Source organism: Pseudorca crassidens, chromosome 7, assembly GCF_039906515.1.
Source record: "Pseudorca crassidens isolate mPseCra1 chromosome 7, mPseCra1.hap1, whole genome shotgun sequence".
NCBI classification, from domain to species: domain Eukaryota; kingdom Metazoa; phylum Chordata; class Mammalia; order Artiodactyla; family Delphinidae; genus Pseudorca; species Pseudorca crassidens.
The window spans coordinates 5,307,297-5,328,284 of NC_090302.1; the positions used below are offsets into that span (position 1 = coordinate 5,307,297).

The 20,988-nt window shown below is 45.7% G+C and overlaps 1 protein-coding gene across 5 annotated transcripts in view; it reads right to left on the minus strand.

The window, feature by feature from the left end:
* PLPP7 (phospholipid phosphatase 7 (inactive)) overlaps positions 1 to 20,988 on the minus strand; it is a 94,982-nt gene that overhangs the window by 42,472 nt on the left and 31,522 nt on the right. Inside the window, exon 4 of one of the 5 annotated variants that reach the window (XR_010944789.1) lies at positions 16,569 to 19,166. The exons of 2 other annotated variants lie outside the window; for them this stretch is intronic. The gene's annotated coding sequence lies outside the window, so the exon portion shown is untranslated. Of the gene's footprint in view, positions 1 to 16,568; positions 19,282 to 20,988 lie in introns of those variants that run through there. 2 more of the 5 variants (XR_010944788.1, XR_010944790.1) reach the window with 2 other exon arrangements.

Consider the following 20,988-nt stretch of genomic DNA (forward strand, 5'->3'; position numbering starts at 1 on the left):
ACTTTAATATTATATTAACTCACTGGATCCTCCCCAAACGCCTATGAGATAAATACTGTTAATCCCCCTATTTTATTTATTTATTTATTTTTAATTTTTAATTTTTTTTTTTTGGCTGCGTTGGGTCTTCGTTGCTGCGCTCCGGCTTGCTCTAGTTGCAGTGAGCGGAGGCTACTCTTCGTTGCGGTGTGCGGGCTTCTCATTGCGGTGGCTTCTCTTGTGGCGGAGCATGGGCTCTAGGTGTCCGGGCTTCATTAGTTGTGGCATGAGGGCTCAGTAGTTGTGGCACACGGGCTTAGTTGCTCCGCAGCATGTGGGATCTTCCCCGCCCCTGGCTGGAACCCGTGTCACCTGCAGGCAGATCCTTAACCACTGTGCCACTAGGGAAGTCCCAATCCCCCTATTTTAAGGATGATGAAATTGCACACAGAAGTTAAGTGATTTGCCTGAGGTCATTCTAGGCAGTCTTTCTCCAGAGGCTCCAGCTTTGCCCCGCTCCTGCCTCCGCAAACAAAAGGAATTGTTGTAGGGCACAGTCTCCAAAGTGAGGCACTAGTACCCTGGGGAGGAGTCCAGCTGGTCCAGTGGGGTGCGAGAGGGAACTATGATCCTTCTATTCACCTATATTTTTATTCTTTAAAAAAAAGAAATCACACAGGGAACTATATTCAACATCCTGTGATAAACCATAATGGAAAAGAATATGAAAAAGTATATGTATAACTGAATCAATTTGCTGTACAGCAGAAATTAAACACAACATTGTAAATCAACTATACTTCTATAAAAATTTAAAAAAAATCAGTGATATTAAACTTTGCTAATATGTATTATACAGCTTGACCCTGTCGCCCTCTCTCAGCTGAGGATCAATCTGCATAATACATACTAGTAAAATTTAATATCACTGATTTTATTTTATTTTATTTTTTTTACAATAAACAGAAACAGAAAGTGTCACCTACACACCTTGTGTTTGGATAAATGGATCGGTGTGGTATGTTTAGTTTTAGTTGAGCTAGCTCTCACAGTGTGGACCAATGGTTTTAAAAGATTCCTGTAAAGAATTAACGATGACTAGACGCCCACCTCAGGCACCGCCTCCAACCTACACAACCCAGGCTCCCTCGAACATGACCAGAACCCCTACATCGCAGAGTGGGAGGCGGGGCCTTGTGGCCACACCCCTTCACTTTCCACCGCCTTCCTTGTTTCTTCCGGAGGCGTCATTGGGTGCTTCACGTTGCGATTGGGCGAGCCGCGGGTTGTCGGAGGTACACAATTGGGCAGAGTCGCCGCCCCTCGACCGGTGGACAGCCTCGATTGGCCGAGGTGCTGAGAGGGGTTGGCCGAACCTACTCGTCACCCAGGCTGAGACGCTAGAAGTGGGCTTGCGCCGCTCTGGGCGCTCAGTAACGGGTATCTCGATTTGGGAGCGCACGGCGAGCCCAGGGCCCAGGGTGTCAGGGGGCCGGTTAGGAGGTGCGGCCTGAGGTTGGAAGGGCCGGGAGAACCCGGGGCTGCAGGCGAGGCGGGATGGCGGCCGTTGTCCCGGGAAGGACCTGCGTGGATGCCAGTGGGCACCTTGGTGGAGGAGATTGCGATTAAACTAGACGTCGTGGTCTGACACGAGACCCCTAGCAAGACCACCACCTTGCCACCCAGCCTGGGAAGCCCTGAATGGATTGGAACCCAGTATCGGAGGCTTCTGCTCAAGCAGATGGCCACCACCCGTCAGGAGCAGTTACGGGAAAATGAGTCTGACTGAGCTGGTGGAGCTTCTATGGCGGACGAATGACCTGCGTGCCAGAGGCTTATGAGCAAGGGAACTGGAAGAAACAAATCAAAAAGCTAATTGCTAACAGCGAGGCCTCAGCCTACAAACTCATCTCCAGAGCCAAGTCGGGGAATTGAAGACATTTGGCCAGGGGAGAAGGATCCAGGAGAAATATGACCAGAACTCTGTGCACAGCTTCTCCTGTCTGAAGCTCTGCGACGTGGGGGCAAATAAACCTTGTCCTGGACATAATCCTTGCAGAAGAGCAAACATCTGGGGGGAATGAGCTTATCTGCAAAGGTCATAATAAAGTTGTTGAAGAAGTTAAATGGAAGACTCCATACATCAGTACAAAAAGCCAGATGTTTTTCTGGATCTAGCTTTTTATCTGTGAGATGTCTGAGGCTCGAGACAGATCCGATTCACTTTCTGAGAGAAGTGTTTTTGCAGACTTACTCCAAGTTCTCGGTGACTCACAGTGTACTTGCCTGTGTGATTGAAGTGGTAAGAATGGCAACAGCAACGGCCTGAATATAGGGCAAAATTTCCATGTTATCAGAGGTAACAGAAAACAATAATGATAGATCTTGTGATACCACTTGATTACAGTTAATAAGCTGAAGCTGACTTTCCCATGAAAGTGAAAATCCCTGCAAAGGGTGCTCTCTGGCCTTGAACCAGCATAACATACCATACCAGAAGGACATAATGATACTAAAAGGTGAGGTCCACTGAGCCAGTCATCTTCATGATAGTATCTCCAAGAGACTTGTGGAAACAGTGAGACTGATGCACATAATGGGGTGCCGTATAAGATAGAACTAAGACAACTTGAGCTTTCTGCTTTACAGTTGTTTTGAAAATGCTCACAGATCAGGTCATTAAGAGCATTCCAGAGCATTAAAGTTTTCTAGGAAGATTAAAAACACCTGAGGACTTCCCTGGTGGCACAGTGGTTAAGAATCCTCTTGCCAATGCAGGGGACGCGGGTTCGAGCCCTGGTCCGGAAAGATCCCACATGCCACAGAGCAACTAAAAGCCTGCACTCTAGAGCCCGCGAGCCACAACTGTTGAGCCCGAGTGCCACAACTACTGAAGCCCGCGTGCCTAGAGCCCGTGCTCTGTAACAAGAGAAGCCACCACAATGAGAAGCCCACGCACCCCAACAAAGAGTAGCCTCCGTTCGCCACAAGTAGAGAAAGCCCCACGCACAGCAAAAGACCCAATGCAGCCATAAATAAATAAATTTAAATTAAAAAAATAAAAACACTTGAGATTTTTCTGTGAGTACTGTCTAGGACTACTCATATTTTTACTTTTGTCAGATAACCGAAGTTGACAAATCTGTGTGTTCTTCAGAACCAGCAGGGGGCGTATAAGCTGAAACATCAACAATGATAATAACTAATACTACACAAATAGCCAAGGCTCTCTGTCTGCGTCCAGGCACTGGGCAAGTGCTGTACATGCATTAGTCCATTAGATCCGTACAACAACCCCATGAAGCAGGTACTATTATTACCTCCACTTTAGAAATGAGGAAACTGAGGGCTAGAGAATTTAGGCAGTTACTGTGCTACACCACCTCCCCAAGATGTCACCCAGGGACATACTCCGGCAAAGACTGGTGGCCACATTTGGACCAAAGGTTGTAGTTTGCCCAATCCTGCTCTAGCATTTGATAATCTGAAATCTTTTGCAATCAGAAATTTGCAAATTACTTCACATAGTGTATGATAAATGCCTTCAGATGGGAAAGAACCAACTCTTGGGTAAACTACATGAATACGCTGCCAGGGGAAAGAAAAAACTCTGTCCCACGTCAGACAACAATGGGGGCCCCATCCGCCCTGGGCTTGGCAAAAGGTCATTTCTGAAATCCACTCAGGAGGTAAAAAAAAGTTCAGCATTTAATCCCCTAGTGTTGTAGAATAGGCCGAAGCACAGGGATTGGTTCTTATACATTTCATTTTCTATGCAGAGGAATTCTTCCTTTTGTTAAAAATTTAAAGGGTTAAAAATGCACCTTTTGCATGAGTATAGCCGATGAGCAGCAAATCTCCACTGGGTATTAGTATGTTTATTTTGTTAGTTTACACAAAAGTACTGCATGTGTTTGGTGCTGTTGTACACAGTACTTTCTAATTTTTATTTATTTATTTATTTGGCCATGCCGTGTGGCTTGTGGGCTGTTAGTTCCCCAACCAGGGATCGAACCCAGGCCCTCGGCAGTGAGAGCACAGAGTCCTAACCACTGGACCACCAGGGAACTCCCCTACACAGTACTTTTTATTTTTATTTCCTTTAAAAATTTTTTTTATTATAGTTGATATATAGTGTTGCATTAGTTTCTGCTGTACAGCAAAGTGTATCAGTTATACATACATACATATCCACTCTTTTTTAGATTCTTTTCCCATATAGGTTATTACATTAAAAACACTTTTTTTATTGTGGTAAAAGTCATAATATAAAACATACTATTTTAACCCTATTTAACTGTACAGTTCAGTGGCACTAAGTACATTCACATTGTTGTGCAACTCTCTCCATCATCTATCTCCCGACTTTTCCACCCTCCTAAACTGAAACTCTGTCCCCATTAAACACTAACTAACCATTCCTCCCCCACTACCCCTGACATCTACCAATGTTGGCCCCTGACATCTACCAATGTACTTTGACTCTATGAATTTGACTATTCTAGGTCACAGTACTTTTTAAAATGCCAGTGTCCAGTTGCTCAGTTCTAGCATAGGAACAAGCCTCTATGATGGCCCTCAGTGATTCTCGCCCCCCGTGGCCATTCCCTTGTGCAATTCCCTTACATGCTAAGTAGGACCGATCTATGCAACCAATAGGATAATATAGGAATGACAGATTGTGGTTTCGAGGTTAGATCATAAAACAGAAACCGTTTCAGCTTCTGCCTTGCTGTCTCTTGGTTGTGAGGATGCTCAAGCAGCCTTAGGGAGTGGTCCATGTGGCAGGGAACTGAGGCCTCCTGCCAACAGCCAGCACCAACTTGCCAGCTCCACGGAATCATATCCTTCAGTCCCAAACTGTCAGATGTTTGCAGCCCAGCCAACATCCCGACGGCAGCCTCTTGAGAGCACCTGATCCCCATTTCAGCTACTTCCCAATTCCTGACCCATAGAAACTGTGTGAGATAATGAAAGTTTACTATTTTAGGAAGCGGAATTTTGGAGTAATTATGTAGCGAGAGATAACTGATAAGAGCAGTATACAGAAATGCAATTGACTCTTATATACTGACCTTATATTTTTTATTTTTTAATTTTTTGGCTGCGTTGGGTCTTCATTGCCGCACGCGGGCTTTCTCTAGTTATAGCAAGCGGGGGCTACTCTTCATTGCAGTGTGTGGGCTTCTCATTGTGGTGGCTTCTTTCGTTGAAGAGCATGGGCTCTAGGTGCACGGGCTTCAGTAGTTGTGGCTCGCGGGCTCTAGAGCGCGGGCTAAGTAGCTGTGGTACACAGGCTCAGTTGCTCCGTGGCGTGTGGGATCTTCCCAGACCAGGGATCGAACGCATGTCCCCTGCATTGGCAGGTGGATTCTAAACCGCTGTGCCACCAGGGAAGTCCCGGACCCTATTTTGTGACCTTGCTAAGCACACTTATCAGTTCTAGTACCTTCCTCGTATATCTTTGGGATTTTCTATGTAGACAATCGTGCAGTCCGCCAAGAGAGACAGTTTTATTTTTTCCTTTCCAATATGCAGGACTTTTATTGGTTTGCATTATTGCATTGGTGAGAGCAGATATCCTTGCCTTGTTATTTATTTATTTATTTATGGCTGTGTTGGGTCTTTGTTTCTGGGCATGGGCTTTCTCTAGTTGTGGCGAGCGAGGGCTAGTCTTCGTCGCGGTGTGTGGGCTTCTCATTGCGGTGGCTTCTTTTGTTGTGGAGCGTGGGCTCTAGGCACGTGGGCTTCAGGAGTTGTGGCTCATGGGCTTCAGTAGTTGTGGCTCGCAGACTTCAGTAGTTGTGGCTCGCAGGCTCTAGAGCGCAGGCTTAGTAGTTGTGGTGCACGGGATTAGTTGTTCCACGGCATGTGGGATCTTCCCAAACCAGGACTCGAACCCGTGTCCCCTGCATTGGCAGGTGGATTCTTAACCACTGTGCCACCAGGGAAGCCCCCCCTTGCCTTGTTTTTGATTTTAGGGGAAAACGTTCAATGTTTCAACATTAAGTATGATGTTAGCTGAAAGGTATTTATAGATGCTCTTTATTCAGGTTGAGGAAGTTCCCTTCTATTCCTAGTTTACTGAGAATTGTTTTTGTTTTTTTAAAATTATGAATAAATTGAATTTTTTCCAATGAAAAAGCACAGACTGGGAGAGAATATTTTCAAAACATACATCCAACAAAGAACTCATATCTAAATATATATAAAGGATACAATTAGGTAATAAGACAATTCAGTTTTTTAAATGACAAAAGATTTTGATAGACAATTCATCAGAGAAGATATATGGATGGCAAATAAGCCCATGACAAGATGCTGAACACTATTAGTCACTAGGGAAATGCAAATTAAACCCCTGTGAATTACTACTTCACGCTTACTAAAATGGCTAGAATTATACAACAAAACAAAACAAAAGAAGCTGACCGGGCTTCCCTGGTGGCGCAGTGGTTGAGAGTCCGCCTGCCAATGCAAGGGACGCGGGTTCGTGCCCTGGTCTGGGAAGATCCCCCATGCCGCGGAGCGGCTGGGCCCGTGAGCCACGGCCGTTGAACCTGCGCGTCCGGAGCCTGTGCTCCGCAGCGGGAGAGGCCGCAACAGCGAGAGGCTCGCATACCGCAAAAAAAAAAAAAAAAAAAAAAAAAGAAGTTGACCATTCCAAGGATGTGGAGCACATGAACTCTCACCCTGGTGGGAATGTGAAGTGGTACAACCACTTTAGAAACCAGTCTCGCAGTTTCTTTCTTTTTTTTTTTTTTTAATGTTTGTTTATTTATTTATGGCAGAGTTGGGTGTTTTTTGCTGCGCATGGCCTTTCTCTAGTTGCGGTGAGCGGGGGCTGCTCTTCATTGCGGTGCGTGGGCTTCTCATTGCGGTGGCTTCTCTTGTTGCAGAGCCCAGGCTCTAGGCGTGCGGGCTTCAGTAGTTGTGGCTCGCAAGCTTAGTTGCTCCACGGCATGTGGGATCTTCCTGGACCAGGGCTTGAACCCGTGTCCCCTGCATTGGCAGGCAGATTCTTAACCACTGCGCCACCAGGGAAGCCTTCGCAGTTTCTTAAAATGTTAAACATACACTTATCTACGGCCCAACTATTCTATTCACAGATAAATGCAAGCATATGTTTACACAAATACTTGTACACAAATGTCCATAGCAGCTGGGACAGAATGGCCCCTAAAGATGTCTATGTCCTGATCCCCAGAACTTATGAATATGTTACCTTACATGATAAAAGAGACTTTGCAGATATGATTAAATTAAGAATCTTGAGATACAGAGATGATCCTGGATGATCAGGTGAGCCCAAATGTAATCACAAGGGTCCTTAGAGGAGGGAGGCAGGAGGGCCAGGGTTGGAGAGGTGTCACAACGGGAGCAGAGGTTGGAGGAAGGGGCCACAAGTCAAGGAAACATAGATACACTCAGTGGTTCTGAATCTCTAAGTAGGCTGAATGAAAGAAGTAAGACAAAGAGCCCATATGGTGTAATACAATTTATATAAAATTCTAGAAAGTGCAAACTGATCTATAGTGACAAATGAGTGGTTGCCTGGGGGTGAGGTGGGGAGGAGGGAAGGATGGATTGCAGAGGGACACAAGGAAACTTGTGAGGGAGGTGGAAATATTATATCAGTGTGGCAGCGGGTTCATGGGTGTCTACCTATGTCAAAACTCATCAAATTGTATTCTTTAAGTATGTATAATTTACTGTATGCCATCTAGGAAAAAGAAACGAATAGGTGAGGATAGTACTGATGGTACAAGCAGGAAATACAGGGGCTTCCATGGTGGCACAGTGGTTAAGAATCCGCCTGCCAATGCAGGGGACACGGGTTCAAGCCCTGGTCCGGAAAGATCCCACATGCTGCGGAGCATCTAAGCCCGTGCTCCACAACTACTGAGCCTGCGTGCCACAACTACTGAAGCCTGTGAACCTAGAGCCCATGGTCTGCAACAAGAGAAGCCACCGCAATGAGAAGCCCGTGCACCGCAATGAACAGTAGCCCCCGCTCACCACAACTAGAGAAAGCCCATGTGCAGCAACGAAGACCCAACGCAGCCAAAAAAAAAAAAGCAGGAGATACAATAAAAATATGTCAGAGCAGACCCTTCTGCTAGTTCCAGGGTTGGAATTAATCCAGAAGACTTTTGAAATGTGGATCGATAGTCAGTCTCTTTGTTATTTTGGGGTTTTTTTTTGGCCATGCTGCATGGTTTGCAGGATCTTAGTTCCCTGACCAGGGATCAAACCCTGGCCCTGACAGTGAGAGTGCAGAGTCCTAACCACTGGACTGCCAGGGAATTCCTGATAGCAAGTCTCTTTAAATGAAGAACCTCACATGTAAAAGTCAAACGTTCAGACAGACCTCAAGTTTTTCCAGTGATGTTTAAAGTTGTGTCATACTCAATCCAGTAACTTCCAAAATTTCTTTAAACTTAATAAGTGTTTTGAAGCCTTTGTTGAGGTTTCTTAATAGCCAAAGCAGACATTTCAGAATCATTGGAAATCATTTGTTCTTCCTGCTGTGGTAAAAATGTCTGCAGTGAAAACTGTAACAAAAATAAAAAACAATCTGGCAAAGAACTAAGATGTATTTCTCCAGCAAAGATTATTGGAAGGAAGATGGCAGAAAGCACGGCTGAGGGAACACCTATCGGGGCGAAATATGCAGGGTACCATACAGTCAGATGGATTTTACAGATGTTTTTAGGGTGTCTCTGCAGGTGACATTTGCTAGATTCTGCTTCTATAATGAAAGATCAAAGCAGTACTTAATTTTTGTGAGTCCCCCAAACAGAGATGAACTAGAGGAGATATAGCCTCAGCAGCAAGTGACTCATTTAATAAAAACTACGCTTCACAGGAAAAGTATAATTATTGACGGAGCAGCTGCTTCGGACTAGAATAAAGCAAGGATCCTGGGGTGTGGTTACGGAGGTGGCAGCAACATGCAAGTCACTCAATGTCTCATTCCTGGTAAAGAAATGAAGCCAGGAGGGCACAAATTACACTTGAAATAGTAGACTCTTTCTTTCTTTTTTTTTTTTCTTTTGCGGTACGCGGGCCTCTCACTGTTCTGGCCTCTCCCGTTGCGGAGCACAGGCTCCGGACGCGCAGGCTCAGCGGCCATGGCTCACGGGCCCAGCCGCTCCGTGGCACGTGGGATCTTCCCGGACCGGGGCACGAACCCGTGTCCCCTGCATCGGCAGGCAGACTCTCAACCACTGCGCCACCAGGGAAGCCCTAGACTCTTTCAATACTTTTCAAAGAGGAGGGGAGTGACCATAGCAATTTTTGTACCACAGAAAAGCTCATCGGTCATCTCAAGGTAAAGGCTCTACAAGGACTCTCTCACTTCAACATGAGTTTTGCATTTTTCTTTTACAAAAAATTGTGTGTTTCAAGTTTACTGGTCTTTTCAATGATGACATGTAGATGTCAGGAGTGTGCTATTCAATAGAAACTTCACAATAAACATATAGACAAACAAATATGCTGTCTGAAATTTAATGGGCCATTTTAGCACAGAATGGTACAAAAACTGTTCTGACAGAAATTTTTGCTATTCAGAGGGCATGGTGAAAAATGGATGTTTGGGAATGTTTCTTTTATTATATGATTTGGTCACATATAAAAGCTCTTTTATCTGCAAGCTTAAAGAACTCGAAAATGGAATTTCCTAATTTGTTTAAAAATCTTCCAAACAATTTAAGGGGATTTTCAATCCATCTATTAATAACATAGGAATGTGACATCTTTTTAGTTTGTCAGGACAGCTAGTTGACATCATGGAAGATGAACCTTATTAGTCAAAACTAGGTATTCAACATCAACATCTGCTAATCTCACAAAAAGAAAGACAAAGCAGACATCATGTGTCTCTTGACGCAATAAAACTACATCTCCTAGTAAATAGTTTCACAAGCAGAAAAACCAAACCTGAATCTCAGGACTTCCCTAGTGGTCCAGTTGTTAAGACTCCGTGCTTCCACAGCAGGGGGCATGGGTTCAAGCCCCTGTCAGGGAACTAAGATCCTGAACCTGAATCTCATCGACGCCTCTAGATGCAGCCCTCAAGTTATAGGAGTGGTAGAGGACAAAGGAACACACTAAAGTTTCAAGGGGGTGATGTCAGCATAATCCAAAGTGTGGGAAACTCTCCAGGACAAATGATCACATTTCTCTAACAGATTGCGAAGGCGGGCGGTGGGGGGGGTGTTACCAACTGAATTTTGTCCCCCGGCAATTCATATGCAGAAGCCCTAACCCCTAATGTGACTATATTTGGATACGGGGCTTTTTAAAAGAGGTGATTAAGGTTAAATGAAGTCATAGGTTAGGGCCCTAATCTGATAGTGAGGAGGGGCTGTCTGACAGCCAGGAAGAGAGGCCTCACCTGAAACCAACCGTGCTGGCCCTTGATCTTGGACTTCCAACTTCCAGAACGGTCAGAAAATACATTTCTGTGGTTTAAGCCATTCGATGTGTGGTATTCTGTTATGGCAGCCTGAGCCGACTAACACAGGAGGGGACAGAGGGGAAGAGGGAGGGAGGGAATATGAACGGGAAACCTATAGACTAAAAGTCACTTAAAACCGTATCAATCAGTTACATGTATTTTACCACACACAAAAAAGTAAACCCACCACCATATCAATCAACCACCTTGTGACCTTATTTGTATCCTTATTAATAATAATCATCATCTTATGCAATTATGATATTTGTGAGACGACAAGGAATTTGAACAGACTGGATATTGGATAATATTAAGGAGTTATTATTTTAAGTGTGATATTGGTGGTGGTGTGTTTTCTTAAAACATTTTTGAGAGCTACATATAGAATTATTTGTGGATGAAATGATACAATGTTTGGCTTTTAAACAAAATAACATGGGAGCCAGGGAGTGGATGGGGCAGGCTTGGTTGAGGACGGATGGAGCTGGGTATTAGGTTCGATGGAGGTTTACTATACTACTGTGTCTACTCTTGGATATATTCACAATTCTGCATAATGCAGAGTTTAAAAAAAAGAAAGTTAACAAGCTGAGGTTAACAACCAAGAACTTTTGTGTAATTGGTAGATGGAACTGAAAAAAAAATAGTGGCATGATTTTCTGGGCATGGCAAGGGGGCTCTTCTTCCTTTCAGACCTAGTATGTGTCCTGATGTCTTGTTTGGTTTTTTTTGGGGGGGCGGTACGCGGGCCTCTCACTGTTGTGGCCTCTCCCGTTGCGGAGCACAGTCTCCGGACGCGCAGGCTCAGCGGCCATGGCTCACAGGCCCAGCCGCCCCGCGGCATGTGGGATCTTCCCGGACCGGGGCACGAACCCGCGTCCCCTGCATCGGCAGGCGGACTCTCAACCACTGTGTCACCAGGGAAGCCCCTGATGAGTGTCTTTTCCAGTTGTCATGGACATTAGGGCCAAGTATTGAACTGAATTTGGGGGTCTAGCTCTATGAAAGCATTAAACCAAGACTTAAGAAAATAAAGTATATTATTATAGCTATCTTATTAAATATTATAAGTCCTATTTAAATGTGAGGGCTGAAATGTTTTTGTATGTTAAAAAGAAAATAAAGTGCAAATCCTTTAAAAATACTATTTATTTTATTCCACCCTTTAAACTTCATTTTCTTGTGGGTTGTTCAATATATTATATTAATGTGGTCAAGGGTTTCCTCCAAGACACACCCCTGGAAGAGCAGGGGCTCACAGTGCCACTGCACCGTCACAGCTCCCCTGGGCCCATCAGGCGGCCAGGCTGTCCTCCATCAGTGACTCAGCCTTCAAGGGCAAAGGCTTTGGGGCACTTGTCCAAAATCCGACTTCATTCCACAGCTGAGACCAGTGCTGCCTCTCACCCCTCCATTAGGGCATTTGGGTGGGACAAAAATACCACAAGCCTACACAGCTGGTTAATGGACTGGCTTCTTCCCTTTCCACCTGTTCCTTTAGCATTAGAAGCACACACTTTAATCTCCTGCCTGAACCAAGAATCAGGTTGAACTAGAAGAGAGAGTCTGGCATAGGTTTAAGGCTCAGGTTCTGCAGAAACGAGGCAAGGATGCCGCTTTTGCCATTTCTACTCAACGTTGTACTGGAAATTCTAGCCAGAGCAGTTAGGCAAAAGCACAAAAAGTAAAAGGAATCCCAATTGGAAAAGAAGAAGTGAAATTCTCTCTGTTCGCAGAGGACATGATCTTATACCTAGAAAATCCTAGAAGGGTCTACAATAAACCTATTCGAGCTATAACTGAATTCAGCAAAGTTGTAGGATATAAAATCATCATTCAGACATCAGTTGTATTTCTGTATGCTGAAATGATCAATCCGAAAATGAAATGAAGAGAACAATTATGAATTTATAATCACATAAAGAAAGAATAAAATACTTAGGAATAAATTCAGTGAAGGAAGTGTAAGTCTTGTACACTGAAAACTGCAAAATATTCCTGAAAGAAATGAAAGGAGATCTACGTAAATGGAAGGACATGTCGTGTGACTGGATTGGAAGACGGTATTGTTAAGATGTCAACACTACCCAAAGAAATGTACAGATTCAATGCAATCTCTACCGAAACGTCAATGGTGCTTCTGCAGAAATGGAAAAATCCATCCTAAAATTCATATTTCATTTTAAGGGACCCAGAATGGCCGAAACAATCTTGAAAAAGAAGAACGAATTTGGAGGACTCACACTTTCCGATTTCAAAACTTACTACAAAGCGACAGTAATCAAATAGGTGGTACTGGTATAAGGCTAGACACACAGATCAAGGGAACAGAGAGAACCCAGAGCTAAACAGTCACATCTATGGTCAATTGATGCTCAGCAAGGATGCTGAGACCCTTCGTTGGGAAAGAAGTCTCTCCAATAAAAGGTGCTGGGAAAACTGAATATCCACATGTGAAAGGCTGAAGTTGGCCATTTATCTTACACTATCTACAAAAATTAACTCAAAATGGATCAAAGACCTGAATTTAAGAGGAAAAACTATAAAAGTCTTAGAAGAAAACACAAGAGAAAATCTGCCTGAGTTGGATTTGGCAATGATCTCTTGGATTTGGCAGTGACACCAAAAGCACAGGCAACAAAACAAAAAATAGATAAATTGGACTTCATTAAAATTAAAAACTTTTGTGCATCACATATGGTCACCTTATTTTTGATAAAGGAGGCAAGAATATACAATGGAGAAAAGACAGCCTCTTCAATAAATGGTACTGGGAAAACTGGACAGCTACATGTAAAAGAATGAAATTAGAACACTCCCTAACAGCATACACAAAAATAAGCTCAAAGTGGATTAAAGACCTAAATGTAAGGCCAGACACTATAAAACTCTTAGAGGAAAACATAGGCAGAACACTCTATGACATACATCACAGCAAGATCCTTTTGGACCCACCTCCTAGAGGAATGGAAATAAAAACAAAAATAAACAAATGGGACCGAATGAAACTTAAAAGCTTTTGTACAGCAAAGGAAACCATAAACAAGATGAAAAGACAACCCTCAGAATGGGAGAAAATATGTGCAAATGAAGCAACAGACAAAGGATTAATCTCCAAAATTTACAAGCAGCTCATGCAGCTCACTATCAAAAACAAAAACAACCCAATCCAAAAATGGGCAGAAGACCTAAATAGACATTTCTCCAAGGAAGACATACAGACTGCCAACAAACGCATGAAAGGATGCTCAACATCACTAATCATTAGAGAAATGCAAATCAAACCTACAGTGAGGTATCAGAATGGCCATCATCAAAAAATCTACAAACAATAAATGCTGGAGAGGGTGTGGAGAAAAGGGAACCCTCTTGCACTGCTGGTGGGAATGTAGATTGGTACAGCCACTATGGAGAACAGTATGGAGGTTCCTTAGAAAACTAAAAATAGAACTACCATGTGACCCAGAAATCCCACTACTGGGATATACCCTGAGAAAACCGTAATTCAAAAAGAGACATGTGCCACAATGTTCATTGCAGCTCTATTTACAATAGCCAGGACATGGAAGCAACCTAAGTGTCCATCTATAGATGAATGGATAAAGAAGATGTGGCACATATATACAATGGAATATTACTCAGCCATATAAAGGAACGAAAATGAGTTATTTGTAGTGAGGTGGGTGGACCTAGAATCTGTCATACAGAGTGAAGTAAGTCAGAAAGAGAAAAATAACATATGCTAACACATATATATGGAATCTAAAAAAAATTGGTTCTGATGAACCTAGGGGCAAGACAGGAATAAAGTCGCAGACGTAGAGAATGGACTTGAGGACACGGGGAGGGGGAAGGGGAAGTTGGAACGAAGTGAGAGAGTGTCATGGACATATATACACTACCAAATATAAAATGGATAGCTAGTGGGAAGCAGCCGCATAGCACAGGGAGATCAGCTCGGTGCTTTGTGACCACCTAGAGGGGTGGGATAGGGAGGGTGGCAGGGAGACGCAAGAGAGAGGAGATATGGGGATATATGTATAGCTGATTCACTTTGTTATAAAGCAGAAACTAACACACCATTGTAAAGCAATTATCCTCCAATAAAGATGTTAAAAAAAAACCAACAAAAACTTTTGTGCATCAAAAGATACCATCGAGGGCTTCCCTGGTGGCCCAGTGGTTGACAGTCCGCCTGCCGATGCAGGGGACACGGGTTCGTGCCCTGGTCTGGGAAGATCCCACATGCCGCGGAGCGGCTAGGCCCATGAGCCATGGCTGCTGAGCCTGCGCGTCCAGAGCCTGTGCTCCGCAACGGGAGAGGCCACAGCAGTGAGAGGCCCGCGTACCGCCAAAAAAAAAAAAAAAAAAAAAAAAAGATACTATCGAGAGAGTGAAAAGATAACCCATAGAAGAAAATATTTGTAAATCATATCTGATGAGGGTTTAATATCCAGAATATGGAAAGAACGCTTACAACTCAACAACAAAAAGATAACCCAATGAAAAAGTGGGCAAAGGACTTGAATAGACATTTCTCCAAAAAATATATACAATAGTGCTATAGTATGTAGTTATTGAAAAAAATCTGCTGGGCTTCCCTGGTGGCGCAGTGGTTGAGAGTCCGCCTGCCGATGCAGGGGACACGGGTTCGTGCCCCGGTCCGGGAAGATCCCACATGCTGCGGAGCGGCTGGGCCCGTGAGCCATGGCCGCTGAGCCTGCACGTCCTGAGCCTGTGCTCCGCAACGGGAGAGGCCACAACAGTGAGAGGCCCGCGTACCGCAAAAAAAAAAAAAAAAAAAAATCTGCCTATAAGTGGACGCACTCCGTTCAAATCTTTGTTGTTCAAGGGTCAGCTGTAGTTGACAAAATCAGAATGAAGTCATTACAGCAATCAATTACTACTGCTTCAGTTATTCTTGATCTGTGAGAACACTGTTCTTCCTAACTATACAAACTAACGTTTAAGTGACTATAATAAAAATCACTCAACTGCTAAAAAAATTTTTAAAAAGATATGCACATAGCCAATAAGTACATGAAAAGATGCTCAACGTCATTCATCTAGAGAAATGCAAATCAAAACCACAATGAGAATCGTCATCTGACCATGCAGGGCTGCCAAAGACCTTCAACTGGTAAAAAGTGCCACATCCAAGAAGCTTAAAAAAGCAAAATTCAATAAACTGAGGGATGCCTGTATACTTAAAGTCATCGAGATGTACACTTAAAAATGGTTAAGGGCTTCCCTGGTGGCGCAGTGGTTGAGAGTCCGCCTGCCGATGCAGGGGACGCGGGTTCATGCCCAGGTCTGGGAAGATCCCACATGCCGCGGAGCAACTAAGCCCGCGCACCACAGCTACTGAGCCTGCGCTCTAGAGCCCACGAGCCACAACTACTGAAGCCCACTTGCCACAACTACTGAAGCCCATGCACCTAGAGCCCGTGCTCTGCAACAAAAGAAACCACTGCAATGAGAAGCCCGTGCACCGCAACGAAGAGTAGACCCCGCTCGCCGCAACTAGAGAAAGCCTGCGTGCAGCAACGAAGACCCAACGCAGCCGAAAATAAATAAATTTTAAAAATAATAATAAATAAAATGTATGTGGAAAGGCAAAGGAACTACAATAGCTAAAACAATTTTAAAAATAAAATAAAATAAAAAATAAAAGTGCAGGCCTCCTCCTGGCTCTTCTGAGCCCCTCTCCACAGCACTTACCGTTGGAAAGCAGGCTCCAGCCCTGGGAGGAGAGCGGGCAGCAGGCCCTGGAGGAACAGGAGGCTGGCTGGTGGGAGAGGAAGGCCTCCTCGGGAGAAATGGATCACTGGTGCGTGTGTGGAAACTCCCCAAAAGACATGTGACAGTGGGGTCAGAACCGTGGGGACATGCTCATGCTATACAAGATATTTCGAACTAAGGAAAGGCAAGAAAAAAAGAGAAAATACGGGGCTTCCCTAGTGGCGCAGTGGTTGAGAGTCCGCCTGCCGATGCAGGGGACACGGGTTTGTGTCCCGGTCCGGGAAGATCCCACATGCCGTGGAGCGGCTGGCCCCGTGAGCCGTGGCCGCTGAGCCTGCGTGTCCGGAGCCTGTGCTCCGCAACGGGAGAGGCCACAGCAGTGAGAGGCCCGCGTACCGCAAAAAAAAAAAAAAAGAAAATATGACATTCAAGGAAAAGTCCAGTTAAATGTTAAATAGGATGGAACCCTCTCATGTGGCCTCAAATAGTATATCTGTCACTTTTCACCCTCCCTTAACCCCTTTTACTTTTCTTTACAGAATTCATCACATGAAATGTTACATATTTATTTGTTTACATATATATCACCACCACCCCTCTCCCCATTGTAAAGTAAGCACATGCCTGGTTTGGTTCACTGCCGAGTCCCCAGTGGGAAGCACGTAATATGTGCTCGGTAAAAACCTGTAGCCTTTTTTAGGACTTCCTTGTGGTCCACTGGTTAAGACTTGTCTTCCAATGCAGGGGGTGTGGTTTCGATCCCTGGTCGGGGAGCTAAGATCCCACACGCCGCCTCGCGGCCAAAAAACCAAAACATAAAACAGAAGCAATATTGTAACAAATTCAATAAGGACTTTAAAAGTGATCCACGTCAAAAAAAATCTTAAAAAAAAAAAAGTTTAAAAAAAAATCTGTAGCCTTTTCACTAGATCTTAGTGAAATACTTGATTCAGCAGGGAAGAATACTTGCATAATCATGATAAACTCTGGTTATTACCAGACCTGTGAAGAAACCATTTTGGGGGGTGGGTTGTAGCATTTGGTGGGGGGGATACAGGGAAGGTCAGCAGTGGGGGTAGGGGGTAGGTGAGAAAGTTAAGTCCTTAGGTGTCATGATGGGAAGTTAACAGGTAAGGTTGGAAACTGATAAACCAAGAAAGAGCTGGATAAACATGTTATTAGGAAAGATGGAGGAAAATACTCAGGGAAACAGCTGGAAACCTGATGGTTGTGCCTCTGGGGAACCAGCTGGGGGAGATGGAGAAGTGGGGCGGTTCTTTTTCATTATGTCTTTTATGCATATGTTTCTTTTTTTAAAATTGAAATATAGTTGATTTACAATATTGTGTTAGTTTCAAGTGTAAAGCAAAGTGATTCAGTTATACTTATATATATGTATATATATATATATTTTTTCAATTCTTTTCCCTAAGGTTATTATAAGATATTGAATACAGTTCCCTGTGAGATACAGTAAATCCTTGTTCTTTACCTATTTTATATATAGTAGTTTGTATTTGCTGATTCTAAATTCCTAATTTATACTTCCCCACCCCAGCTTCCCCCTTGGTAACCACAAGTTTATTTTCTATGTCTGTGAGTCTGTTTCTGTTTTGAAAATAAGTTCATTTGTACTATTTTTTAGATTCCACATATAAGTGATATCATATAATATTGGTCTTTTTATGACTTACTTCACTTAGTGTGATAATTTCCAGGTCCATCCATGTTGCTGCAAATGGCATTATTTTATTCTCTTTAGGGGCTGAGTAATATTCCAGTGTATATATGTACCACATCTTCTTTACCCATTCATCTGTCGATGGACCCTTAGGTTGCTTCCATGTCTTGGCTATTGTAAATAGTGCTGCAGTGAACATTGGGGTGCCACATTTTTCTTTTTTAAAAAAATTTTTTATTTATTTATTTTTGGCTGCGTTGCTTCGCACGGCCTTTCTGTAGTTGTGGCGAGCGGGGGCTACTCTTTGTTGCGGTGCGCAGGCTTCTCATTGCAGTGGCTTCTCTTGTTGAGGAGCACGGGCTCTAGGCGTGCGAGCTTCAGTAGTTATGGCACGCAGGCTCAGTAGTTGTGGCACACAGGCTCAGTAGTTGTGGCACGCAGGCCCAGTTGTTCTGCGGCATGTGAGATCTTCCTGGACCAGGGCTCGAACCCGTGTCCCCTGCGTTGGCAGGTGGATCCTTAACCACTGTGCCACCAGGGAAGTCCCACATTTTTCTTTTTGAACTCCGTTCTTTTATTACTTTGGTAAAAAAATAAGTTAGTAGAAATTAATTTTGAAGAAAACAGAGACCCTCTGGGTTGGAAGAGGCCCCTGAGTTCAGCTCGTTCAGCTCGTTCAGCTCTCCAGAAGTGGGCTCAGCTCTCTGACACTCTGGTCACGTGGTCGACTGCTCGGCATACACACCTCCAAAGAGGGGAACTCACTGCCTGCCCTGTGGGGTCACCAGGACCTGCCATGCGGCCCCGAGCTCTGTTCCCTGGCTGCCTGTGCTCACTGGCCTGATTCTGCCCTCGGCAGCTCCAGAGATGGAAAGGGTTTTATCGGGGTGGGGAACAGAAGAGACCTAGAAAGTACCCTAGGTGGGGGCGAGGGAGGCGGGAGGGTTTCCCTGGGGACCCTTGGCAAGCGGATGACTGTTTAAGCGCACAGGGTGCTCAGCCTGGGGAGCGGCAGGGCTAGGAGGCAGCGAGAAGACACGCTGGCTCTGCCGTTGGCAAATGTTCCACTTGGGCAGCCTTGGAAAGGGACCCCCAGAGACCCAGGCCTCGTGCTCTCTGAATCTACCCACATCAGGGCCTCTGGCTGGAGCGAATCACACAGCCCCTAAGTGCTGGTGTGCAGGCACCTGTCCACTGCCACCTTCTGAGTGTCCAGCTCCTGTGCATGGCACTCAAGTCTTCGTGTTCCCGTTTGTAGATGATGTCTGTGAGGATCAGGGAGGTTGGGGCTTGTCCAGGCTGGAGGGGGCATGACCCAGGACAGGACTTAGATAGGTCCTTGACGCCAAACCAGGCTGTCGTGTACTTTGAACTTCAAAGGGAAGGGAGCGGGTCTTCTTCCTCTTTGCCGGCCCTGCCAGTGCATCACAGGGGCCATGAACTTGAGTCAATCAGAAAGGGCACCTCTTGGACCTTTTGGGGCTGAGAAGCAGCAAAGCCCACACAACCTGTAGGGAACCTCTGCAATAATCACCTTTTCCCACTAGAGAGCGCTGTGGGACAGAAACCCGATCCGGAATGGACCAATCAGTTCATCAGCTGAGACCAGCAGTGGTGACAGGTGAGAAACAGCTGTCATTCCCGGGACTTGCCCTTTGTGACAACCACCTCATTGGGTCCTCGCAGTAAATCCAGGACTAGGTACTGTTAGGAACCCCGCTTCACAGATTAAGAAACAGGCTCAGCGTTGTTAAACAATTTGTCCCAAGTCTCCAAGTTAGCAGTGGGAGAGCTAAAGCTTGAACTTGACTCTGACCCCAGAACCCGAAGTGTTGAGCACATGCCCCCCGCTCCCCCATGCTGTTTGCCTCTCTATCCTCCTGGGTCCCTTTTAGATAGTTCCCTTTAACTCAGTGAGGTTTACCCAGGTCTACTGAGCAGTGGGGAGGGGTCTCCCTACCTAGAGAGGCTGGGATATGGGGTCACCAGGGGGTCCCGGGGAAGGAGCTGGTGCTCTGGAGCCAGCTGTGGATGAGGGGAGGGAGATCCCAGGTCACAGCGCTGGGAGCAGTCCTTCCGCTTTTGCCCCTGACAGAGCTGGCCCCCTGGGAGCCCGCCAGGCTTATTAATATCCTGCTGAGTCAGGGGCTCTTGAGTTTCGGCATCACAAGACCCAGAGGCTGAGCGCGACAGGGATATTCTTGACTCTCCAGCATCCTCTCTCCCCCTGACCTTCCCACCTCAGGCTGGGGGCCCTGTGCTCTGAGTGGTCATGTGGCCTGGGGGCAAGTCACTTCACCGGACTACGTACGAAGGGGAGGCAGGAAGCCCGTTCAGACACTGCTCCTCCGTGGCCTGGCACACAGGAGGAGCTAAGAGGCAGGAGATGCTCTTCCAGAAAAGGCCCTTTCCGGAGGCCCTGCTGTGGGCCAGCCCTGTCCTTGTGGCTGGGCGTCCTGCAGTGGGGGCAGCTCGGTCCGGTTCTCACAGAGCTCACTGTCTGCCCAGTGTGGGCCCCCAGACAGCAGCCACAGCTGATTGGGCTCGGCCGGGGACCAGACAGAAGCCGAGCTCCTCCGATGGCCAAACTGATCAGCTCTCCCAGACATTTGGAATTGGGTCTTGGGGACTCTGGTCGTGTGGGGTGGGCACTGGCTGAAGGGAAGAGCATCTGGACTCAGGGAGGGAGGTGGTGAGGGACCCATGTGGGGGTGTCCATGGCAACAGAGGGGGCTAGACTGCAGAGGGTGAAATGAGGCAGATGCATCAGAAGACAATTGACGCAGGAGAGAGGCCTCCCAGCCCCTGGTTCCCAGCCCTCTGTACCCACTTCCTGCCCCAGGCTCCAGGAGGCTGCCTTGCATCCCCCGTGCAACACCCTCCTTGCTGCCGCAGACTTCCTCATAGCCCTGTAAAGGCGGGGGGAGGTGGGATCATTTCTTGACCACCCGGCCCTTGGAGTTCTGCAATCATGGTCTGAAACTATTTACTGAGGACCTCCCAGGTGCCAGAGCCCGGCCTGAGTGAGATACACGTCATCTCCTCCAAGCCTCACAAGATGCCTGTTCTCCCCATTTTACAGATGAAGAAACTGAGGCCCACAAGGCAAAGTCAGCTGCCA